Raw genomic sequence first — 11,405 nt, forward strand, 5'->3', positions numbered from 1 at the left:
CTTTGAACTTTGGCATATACCCTCAGGGCCATCTCCCAACGCTGGGTGTGACCAAGAAAATGAGGTGGGTGTGGCCATAACAAAACAAAGTTGATTTGGTTGAACTTAAATAAAATAAATACAAATGAACACTCCCTGAATGAACCATCTCCCCTAACATTAAAAATTACAATTCAGCTGCAATTTCTAGAGAGCTTCTGGGGGCCATGCCCAAGTTTGGGGGAAAGGGGCTACACATGTGCAACTCTCTTCACCATCCAGAATTTCTCAGGAGTCTGAACAGCCAGACCCAGTCTTTCTGTGACATTATATTTCCAGTATCTACCATTGCCTAGATTGGAGGAAAATTCTGAGAGTGCCTCGGACTGCAAGAAGATCAAACCAGTCCATCCTCCAGGAAATAAAGCCAGACTGCTCACTTGAGGGAATGATATTAAAGGCAAAACTGAAATACTTTGGCCACATCATGAGAAGACAGGACACCCTGGAGAAGATGCTGGTGGTAGGGAGAGTGGAGGGCAAAAGGAAGAGGGGCCGACCAAGGGCAAGGTGGATGGATGATATTCTAGAGGTGACGGACTCGTCCCTGGGGGAGCTGGGGGTGTTGATGACCGACAGGAAGCTCTGGCGTGGGCTGGTCCATGAAGTCACGAAGAGTCGGAAGCGACTAAACGAATAAACAACAACCATTGCCTAGAGCGGACTTCAAACATGCAGAACCAGATCCATGAAAGCCTGAGTGGCTGTTTTCACACAACATGCTAAGCTTGGTTTGTGTTAACCTTAGTTAGGTTTTTGCCCTTACCCTCTTGTGCCACTTCAAACCATTTGATCTGCTGATAATGGGGCAACACCGAAAATAGGCCAAGTTCATAAGCAAGCATGCACCCAAGGTACTCAAGTGCCCACAGTTAATTTAAACCATGGTTTACCAAATTTATCCAATTCACAGGTCAAGTTCTGTTGCCCTTGGGTCCCCTCTCCCAGACTGCCCAACTTGTCCTCACCTTTAACACCCCCATAAGTTGGGCTGGCTAGTTTCAGGCTTACAAGGTGTCCGTTGGCTTCCCCAGCCCCTTCTCAGGCCAGGAGACCCCTTCTTCAAGCCGCCATTTTCTTTCTCGTCCTCCTCCTAAGACAATGACTTCACAAGCTGCTTGGCTGATCTCTGGCTATTTCTTCTCTCGACTTGCGTGGGGTGTGTGTGAGGGTGCCGTTCCCAAGCTGCCCTTCTACAAATAAACCTTTTATGCATGGCTCTAAAAGGGGAGAGAGACTTAGTGCTTTCAGATTTATTCTCCGGTGCTCTCTGCTGACCTTGCTTGACCCCATTACTCAGACACTCTCTAGAGGAATCCTTAAAAGGCAGCTTTGTAATTATGGACCTTCCAGCTCATTTATTTGCACAGGGCAGGGTGGTCTGAAACATCCGGACCCCCCCTGCCCCTCCCAAAGCAGCTCATTTGCGAGGAAAGGACTCTTTCCCCCCTTCCCTCATTCCTAAAATTATGGTGATCATCAGGAGCCTTCCCAGTTTAAAATTGCAAATCCCCCTCTTGTCCAAAGCTCTCCAAAGCTTTGTGAATTTGCTGCCTTCCTTTCCCAGCCCTGGATTTTAAGGGGAAAAAATGGGGCTCATCTACATTATAAAACTGAAGCAGTCCTCCTCTTGAGAAGGTTTCCAGGGGTACGAGATTTTGGGGAGGAGGAAGGGGGATGTTCTTTTTGGAGGTGGCTGGCTGGAGTTGATGAGATCCTGGCAAAGGAAGAGGAGAGACGTTTAAAGAAAAGGCATTGTATGAAGTCGTATGTGGAGGTGGTTGAAACAAGGATGGTTGGCAAGAAGGATACATAGACACACTGCCTGGGTTCACACAACACACTTCTCAGTTACTGAATCAGCTCCTTTTCTGGGGTCACCTACCATCCATTGAACCATAAACCAACCCGAGGGCTTTGTTCACACGCTTTGGCCACCCAAAAAATGAGCTGAAAACTAATCAAAGCTGAAAGGTTTGAGAATACAGCTGTTGGATCTTTTGAGAGTCACCATCTGGCATGTTGCATGAACCCAGATACTGCTGCATTGTGAATGGGTCTCCCTCCATTATTCTTCACCCTAACTGGAGTATGAACTCTCCAAGGTGTCTGCTATGGCCAATTTGGATGGGGCGAGCCTATCCTGAGAGCAACATCAGTCTACTGCTGTGCAGTGCTGGAGGCTGGATGGGGAAAAGGTGCTTTGGAGCATGTAAGGATGCTTCTTCTGCATATGTTACTAACTCCTTACAGAAGTAGTAGGAGCCATCCACAGCAGTGTTTCCCAATCTCAGCAACTTTAAGATGCGTGGACTTCAACTACCAGAATTCTCAGAATGGGTAGACTTCAAGTCTCAGAATTCCCTGAAGTCCTGCTGCCTGGGGAATTCTGGGAGTAGAAGTCCAAACATCTTAAAGTTGCTGAGGTTGAGAAACACCGATCCACAGCTACAGGGCAATCCCAGGAAGACACATGCTTGGTTTAAGAAGTTGCAGGCAAGGACTACATTCATTCATTCATATCCCACCTTTATTATTTTTATAAATAACTCAAGGCGGCGAACATGCCAAATACTCCTCCCTCCTCCTATTTTCCCCACAACAGCAACCTTGTGAGGTGAGTTGGGCTGAGAGAGAGGGACTGGCCCAAGGTCCCCCAGCTGGCTTTCGTGCCTAAAGCGGGACTAGAACTCTCCTACCACGCCTGATTGGCTCTTGGGCTGATAGAGAGTGACTGGCCCAAGGTCCCCCAGCTGGCTTTCGTGCCTAAGGCGGGACTAGAACTCTCAGTCTCCTGGTTTCTAGCCCAGCACCTTAACCACTAGACCAAACTGGCTCTCTACATATCTGCTTACATGCATTATGATGCAACTTTTCCTTTCAGATCCAAAGCTACCCTATCCAAAATCAGTCTGGGAGAACCATGATCTGAGCTGACCACTGGCTGCAGCTCTTCCATCTTCCTGCCCAGGGTATCACTGTGGTCTTCCTCAACTTCTGCTCTCCATAGGAGTTGAGATGACCACACTCTGCTGCCACTTTTACAACTGGGTATCCTTCCATCAGATTTAAACTTCAATAAATAAGTTATTTGGATAAAAGAGGATGAAGAGATTATTTTCTGAAGGACCCAAAATGCAAACAAACTGAGTTTTGCAAAATGCAAATAAAATGGAATTTTGCAAAATGCAAATAATAATAATAACAACAGCAGCAGCAGCAGCCACTATGAGTAATAAATTCTCACTGCATTCCCTGCAACGGTTTTATTTTGAAAGGCAGTGTAATTTTCAGGCCCAAACAAAGGAGGCACTTCAAATGACTTTTTTTTTTTAAAATTAAGCTTTAGGATTAACAAGGGATTTCATCAGCTACCTTTTAGACACAACAGTAAGAAAACTGCTGCTTTTAAATGGAGCATTCAGTGTTCCCAGATGTAGAAAGGAGGGTAAGCCCTGGGAATCGGGAGGCTGAGAATTACTTCATGACTTGCCCACCCCCCAAAATAGCTGTGAAGTTTGGGGTAAGTCCTGTTTTAAAAGTCACCATTAAATGCTCCTCTATTTAGGGCCTATTGAAAGTGGTACCGTTTGTCTAAATTGGATTCAAATGAAGGATTTTACATTTGCAGGAAAGTACCTGCCATCAGCTGTCAAAACGTCACTCAGGTTTTTCTGTAAAGAAACGCATGCAACTTAGCTGCCCCCTCCTCCACAATTATTGAGGGGGGGGTTGACTTTGGCAAGTGGGGTGGCATTTGTAAGAGAAAAGGGCTGCAATAAAAGAGCCTCTGGTAATTATGCCACAGAGCTTCAGAAAGTGTGCTTTGTCTGTTATTCCAACGCTAAGGGATTTATTGTCGCTGGCAGAAGGCCAGATTGTGTAGAAATTATGTGCCAGAGAAGGTTGACATTGCTCTACCAGATTTGCCCAGTACCTTTAGTGTCTAAAAGCAAAGCACAATAAAATATTTTCCCTAACATGTTTTTGGGTCCAGCAGAACAGGTAATAAAGCTTCAAGTTCAGGTTGCAGGTCCATGAAAGGTTTTTCATCAGCCTTCACGGCTGAGTCTCACAAATCTGGTGCCCTCCAGATGTTTCAAACAATTACCGCAGCCCCCATCAGGCATATTACTAAGAATCTATTTTGTCTTAAATATCCTGTAATATTAAGCTCTATACACAGAGAAGCCCAAATTTTGGATGTGGTACAAATCCATGAATTAAGTTGTCGTTTACGAATGGTTTCCGGTTTAAACTGAATTCTAGGTCAGATGTACTTTTACTTTAAAAGTAAAAGAAACTGGAACCCCTAAGAACTCTCAGCTAGCATGTCCTTCCTCCCCTTCCCTTCCTCCCTTCATCCATCTCTCTAGCTTTCTCTCTCCCTTTCTCCTACACCAACTCAGTTTTCTTCCCTCCTTCCCTCCTTCCTTCCTTCCTTTTCTTCTTCCCTTCCTTTCCCTTCCCTTCCCCTTCCTTTATCCATCTCTCTTTCTCTCTCCCTTTCTCCTACGCCATCTCTTAATTTCCTTCCTTCCTTCCTTCCTTCCTTCCTTCCTTCCTTCCTTCCTTCCTTCCTTCCTTCCTTCCTTCCTTCCTTCCTTCCCCAACCACAGCTGGGTACACCAGCATCAACAGAGAAAGTAGGTGTTACAAAAGGAGTGGTGCTCACATCACAATGCACCATCCACCATCTTGCTGATTTTGACATATACGCATTGTGGAAGTTGCTGGCCAGGGGCATCTTTAGGTGTGGTCAGAAAGAGTCAGGAAGGCAGCCATAACCATGCAATTGAAGCCCGAATCTGTTTTTTTAAACACGTGTCATTCATGTGACATGCGTAAAAAAGGGGCAGGGCTTTAACTGCACAGTTATAGCTGCCGTATGGACTTTTTAAATTTCTCCTCCGGATGCCACTGTGACTGCCACCACTGTGCAAAACTTCTTTGGCATCCTGGAGAATCTCCACTATGGCATGATTTCTCTCACTTTGGCTAAGAGATGGCTTATCTCAGGAAGGACTTCCCATCTCTGGGAAGCTTCCTGAACTTGAAAGGGAGAAGCTTAGAATGGGGATTTATTCAGATCTGCTATGAAGAATTGATCTGTCACATCCACAGCTAGAAACTGAGATGGAGCGATCAAGAGGAGTTGTCCGTTTTCCTTCCTTTTTAAAAAAAAATCCATTCAATCGTGTCCGATTCTCAGAGACTGCCTGGCAAGTCCCTGCAGATTTCTTGGCAAGGTTCTTCAGAAGTGGTTTGCCATTGCTTCCTTTCCAGGGCTGAGAGAGAGTGACTGGCCCAGGGTCACCCAGCTGGCTTCGTGCCTAAGGCAGGACTAGAACTCCCGGTCTCCCCGTTTCTAGCCTGCTGCCTTCACTACTATACCACACTGGCTCCTTCCATGTACTCAGCTTAAATGCAGAAAATAATTCACAGAATCATATCGTCTAGCCCAACCCCCTGCCCAGTGCAGAAATCCACAATGACCGCATCCCCAATAGAGGGCCTTCCCATCTCAGTTTCAACACTTTCAACATAGGAGAGTCGACCACCTCTTGTCAGTTCTCATCTGATAATTTTGTGGAGTGTAACTATTACCAAAGCACAGGAAGCAGCACTCACATGCTGAAAGAAAGACGCTTGAACCAAAGGTGGCATGCAGGTGCTCGTCTTGATCCTGCAATGTGGGATGCAAAACCCACAGCTCCAGGAATACGTGCAGCCCCCAAGTCCCCTTTTTGTAGCCCTCTGGCCTTCATTCTTAAAAACTGACAGAAACAGCTGGGGTCTTTTTCTCCATATTTCAGAGTAGGCAACAGACGAAAATTACAGTATAAATTATCAGATTAACAAAACCAGATTAGCACAGTAAAAAGGCATCCAAAATCAATGTGGCCCACAGGTTTTGGGGGGCTCCTCCTATTTTGCAGCCTCCTCCTTATGTTCAGCTCATATTTTGACTACTGAGGTTCCCCCTTCCTGGGAATGTCCCACAAATCACAAGTGCCCTGGCACTGGAACAGAAAGATGACGATATAAGATCAGGTCAAGTCAGAGATGAGACTTTTTCTGGACTTTGCTTAACCGGAAACATTTCCCACCTCTCTAAATCAGTGAAGAGCAGGGGTGGTTTTGACTTACATTTAGCAAAACAAACTTTTTTAAAAGGAAAAAGTTCACATTAATATGGCACATTGGGTGAAATATCAGGGGGAAAAAAATCCAGTAGCTAAAAAAAAGGAACTGTAATATTCCTGGGAGAAGAAGCCTATTATGGTCTAAGCAGGTAGAAGCATCTAGTTAACCTTGGCTAAACTCATATTAGAAATTTAAGCAGGAGTTGGACCCGGTTACTACTTGGACCGGAGGCCACTAGAAAACCACAGGGCAGAAACCTAACTGGTTTCTTTCTTAGCATTTGTCCTGCTTGGTGGCAGGGTCTCCGCATTGGCCCTGCATTTGTTTTGTTCTCATGGCAAAGTCACCATCAATGCATGATGCAACAAGGGGTTTGTTCTTCTGCCAGCTTGTCACAGAACCTGATGCTGTTTGGGGGCTGAGAGAGGAGACTGGCCCAAGGTCACCCAGCTGGCTCCCATGCCTAAGAGCACTTTACTACCACCGCCCCTTACTGGCTCTCTGACAGATACTAGGCTAATACCTGAATACGCTTACCATCCACCTGTGGATGAAATCACCAGGAGCTGAGCTCCACTTGAAGAAGTCTTTACCTTTCCTATTAAACTTCTTCACAATTTAATTCAGTGTACAGTTCATGCAAAGGTTTTGTCCTGGCTCCACCTATTTCTTTGTCCTAATCACATCTATACCTAGGAATCCCACCCCTGACCCTGGGCATGCTGTCCTAAGGCCAAGTCCACCCCTTAGCTCACACATCCCATAGCAAAGGTCTCCCCCACTCCACCGAACCTCCCTACCTAGCAGCCTGCACAGATGCTGCAATGTGGCACCCAGGTTGGGAATTTTGGGAGGGGGTTACTGGCTAGAAACCCCCCCATCTCTTCACAGGGTTTTGTTTTGGTTTGGTTTTGGACTCCCTAGGAAACTGTTCAAGCATTACATTCAGCGGAAGAAACTCTTTAAAAATCCCCTCTAGTGCCTGAGGCTCATTTGGAGCATGCAAGAGAACCCTTTTTCTCCTCATTGCTCCCAAGTTATGGAATGCCTGTGACATTTACCTCTCTTTTTCCACAGCCACGACCTGGACTGAGATCTTCCTTTTCAGCAAGTCTTTTGAACTGAATAGACCATGTTCCTAAATGTATGTTTCCCCCCATACCCCGTCCTTTTCTATACAGTTTTTTATCATTGGGCAGAACGATGGGGACTAGCCTGAAATAATAAACAAATAAATCTACGGTTCCGCCTTCCAGTGATGGGAGAAGCAGAGGGACATGAGAGAACTATCTACATCTGGTTTACATTGCAACCTTCCTGCCCCCACCATTTAGCCACAGAAGCAATCCATGCCATGGGAAAGAGCAAATGAAGAGACCATCCAAGCTTGTACACCTTTTCTAATCAGGAAAATGAAAAAAAGGGGGGGGGGACGACAATGGCGCATTGAATGAAAAGACGGTGCTAGTTTTGTGTGTGTGTGTGTGTGTGTGTGTGTGTGTGTTCTGGAGGAATTTTCTCTCTCCTCTTAAGGATGGGAGCCCTGTGGAGCAACGAGGCCTCTTTCTCAATCCCTCTTGAGTGTCCGCATCCTTTGGTGCCTCATCTCCCAGGCAGAATCTGCTTTTCCTCTGGCAGGGCTCTATTCAGCTCTGAAGAATGGGGAACAAAGGAACAGGGGAAACCGTGCCGTCTCCGAGCTGCATTCAAGAGGCCATCTGCTCCTGCCAAGACGGGGACCAAAGGGAAGATCCCAGGTTCAGGCTTAATCAGGGCCATTTAGCAAGGGACACTGACCCCTCCCTCCCCCCCTACCCCCCCAGGCAACAGCCACCCAACTGTTAAAAAATTAAGTTTCAAGCAGTTGCCTCTCTTTAAAAAACAGGCTGCAGATAGGAAGAGAACCTATCCTCAGCCTGCTACGGGCATCTAAGTGCCCTGCCAAAATGTTATCTGGCATTTTTCCTGACCCATTTTCATTCGCCTGGGTGAAAGAGAATTTGCCTTGGAAACTGGTTTCAAAAAAGAAGCGATGTTGATAAAGCTCTCAAGAGTGGGATGCGGTGATTGGCAGTGTTCACGGGACACCTTTACCTGTGGTTAACGGAGCGACTGTTTCTCCAATTTTACCCTCGTTTTCTGAGATCGCATGACAGATTCAACCCCAGGCTCTAGGTCCACGCAACACACTAGGCCAGTGTTCTCAACTTGGCCCCTTTAAGATGTGTGGACTTCAACTTCCATGCATGGCTGGCTGGGGAATTCTGGAAGTTGAAGTTCACACAACTTAAAGTGGCCAAGGTTGAGAAACACTGCACTAGGCTAACATGCAGCTGATCTGTTTGGAATTCAGTTTTGGCACAAAAGAACATGTTTTAGTGGCAGAGGTGTTTCTTACACTGCACATCCCCATTCTGACTGGCTGCAATCTCCCTAGCTTCCCGCAGTTTTAGCAGCCAGCTGAGTTACAGCTGCTTGATTTGCCTTTGGATGAACCATGATGCTATTCTGGACTTCAATCAACTCCAGTCAGCATGGCCAAGGGGGTGGCAGTTGTTGTCCTAAACATCTGGAGGTCCCCAGATCACTTGGTCTAAGATAGGCGACGGACAAGTTCTTGCTTTCTGCAACTGAAAATCTGACTTTCCCCCAAGGAGAAACGGAATCAAGGGGAACAGGTCAAAGATAGGCTGTTTATCAGAGCAGATTTGGGAATCTAACACTAAAGGAGCAGAGGTCTTTTCAAAGCTGGCCAGAAGTGGCTGTGCTATGCGGAGACAAACATTCATATCTAGGCTTTGAAGAGTTAATCTTTCCAGCTGCCCGGGAGGGGCTCAGCAAAAATTGCTAGCTGGATTGCAGCTATTCACTTACCAGCCCACAGCTTGTTATCGAGTTCATGATCAGGCAGGTGATTTGAGGCTAGAAGGCATAGGGAAGACATGATGGGGAAGCAATTGCACAGGACTCACCATGACCCTGGCTAATCATGTTCAAATAACCAAAATGCAATATGGAGAGGGATACATCAGTGAAACGCCAAGGACCTTTCCAAGCAGAATTCCAGCCTAAAGGGAGCAACCCCTCGAAAAGGTGAACATCTAAAGGTCTCAAGCTGGCGGGGGAATTCTGGGAGCTGAAGTCCGCCTATCTTAAAGTTGCCAAGGTTGAGAAATGCTGGTCTCTGATAACTGTCCCTTGGGCTGGCCACTGCAGAAGGAAGGACCACTTACTTGCTGCCTGAATCCTGGCTTTCCGGCTCACCAGCAGGCCGAAGCGGTTCCGAGCCACACAGCCATATTCCCCTTCGTCGGAAGTGCCGTCACCCTTCAGCTTCTGAAAGTGGGGGAAGTAGAGGGAGCCATTGGCCAGTGCCAAGGGGTCCTCACCCTCTGCCACCAGCAGCCCGTTCTTCCGCCAGGTGATGCTGATGGGTCGGATCCCTTCCACTTGGCAATCCAATACCAGGGGCTGCTCCTGCACAGCGATCTGGTCGCTGGGCTCGAGGGTGAATGCCAGCTCGGTGGAGGAGCTGAAACCTGGAATAAGAGAAGAGGGGAAGTCATCCCAAGGCCTTAGGAGACGAGAAACAGTGCAGGCAGCTGCATGGTTTGCGCTGGGGAAAACTGCTTGCAAAGGGAAGTCAGAATGCAAATCCAGCTTGGAAGGTGCAAGATCAAACAAACATTCAGGGAGCTTCCTAAGGATCTTAAGTCTTAAGCTGTCAGGCCCTAAAAAGAAAATGTTTCTAGCCCTCAGTGTTGCCAGGAAAATTCAAATAATTTTGCAAAATGGTTATAAACCTAAGTGCAACTGGCTGGAAAAGAAAAACAGCTGGTTCTTACTTTATAGCAGGGATTGGAATTTGTTTCAATAGGGCAGAGGCCTTATTTTTATACATTTATTTAATTGGCCTTCAAGGGGTATAAAAGGTGATATCAGTGATATAATGATGTTACTGGAGGAGCAGAGTCATTTTTTTGTCTTCTTTTAAAGGTGGATGGATTTTTGTTTTAGGATCAATAGGTGTATTAAGGTACGCAAGGGCTTAATATGTCTATTTTCTGAGAGAGGGATGGGACTGGAAATAAAGATGAAAAACCACGTCATCAATATTGGCATTTGCTGCCAAATTTACCGATGCAATCTAGCAGAGAAACTGGGATGGGGGAAAGGTTGCATGTGACCTGAGAGCTCCCCAGGCTGGAATAATTCAATGTGCTTAGATTACAATCTGCCTCATTTTGTCTTAGCATGTTGCATGAACCACCCATGGTGATTTGTGCAGTTAACCATAATTAAGCAAACTCTAGCTTCACATAATGTGTAAATCCAGTCACCGTAATCTGAAGTTTCTTAGGAACGGGGTCGGGCAGAGACAGCAAGATGCAAAGTCAGCCGAAGTTGTATTTCAGCACTGTCTCATAAGTAAAAGCCATAATGATGTCATGCAAGTCGTAAAGCTGTTATTTACATGTGCTTGATGCATATGACGTAATTCTTGTCTTTTGCACAATGACTTCATGTTATGCATGACATAATTACGGCTTTTACTTTTGAGATGAATGCCCACAGATTGCCCCTGCCTATAGCAGTTTCCCAAACTGACATTTGGGGATGCAAGAGATAAAGTGGTCTGGATGAATTCAGCATAGTAGCTCCCTTTGCAATGGAATAATCTGAAACTTCAAAATACAGTTCTTTAACTCTTTAAAAAAGAGAGGCAAGGAGCTTTGCCATGGCTGGGGAAAGCTGACGTTTTAAAATGCTTAATGGAGTAATAAAAGCAGCAGACGCAAAGGTGTGTTTATTCTCAGCTCTACTGCTAAAGCTAAATTGAGTCTCTGAGTTTGGAGAAGTCTTGCCTTACTTTTGACCCAGCACTCAACATGCCTGCCTTCTCCCTCGGTTCTCCATCTGCCTTATCTCAGGTTACACTCCAAGCTGATCCCCTTCTACTCCAACTTCAGTTGACCTCTAAAGCAAGAGGGGGAATCTGGAAAACACCAGGATTTGCCCAGTGCACTAATCCATGGCCCAAAAGATAAGGGCCTCCCATTGTCCCCCCTTCTCTCCCTCCAAGGGTTCCTTGTTAAAAGGCGATGGAAGAATGTGAGGTCTTGCATTCTGGCCCTCAGGTTCATATAGGATGTCTGGGAGCATTAGTGCCATCTCTGGCTGGGTTGCACTGAGCACAACTCACTCCTGAGCCTCAGTAG

At 46.2% G+C, this 11,405-nt stretch overlaps 1 protein-coding gene across 1 annotated transcript in view; it reads right to left on the minus strand.

Moving 5' to 3' along the window:
• IGDCC3 (immunoglobulin superfamily DCC subclass member 3) overlaps positions 1 to 9,708 on the minus strand; it is a 94,383-nt gene extending 84,675 nt beyond the window's left edge. The window contains 1 exon segment of the mRNA XM_063314238.1: positions 9,420 to 9,708. The gene's annotated coding sequence lies outside the window, so the exon portion shown is untranslated.
• Between the last annotated feature and the right edge of the window lie 1,697 nt (positions 9,709 to 11,405).

Source organism: Candoia aspera, chromosome 13 (genome assembly GCF_035149785.1).
Source record: "Candoia aspera isolate rCanAsp1 chromosome 13, rCanAsp1.hap2, whole genome shotgun sequence".
Classification (NCBI taxonomy): domain Eukaryota; kingdom Metazoa; phylum Chordata; class Lepidosauria; order Squamata; family Boidae; genus Candoia; species Candoia aspera.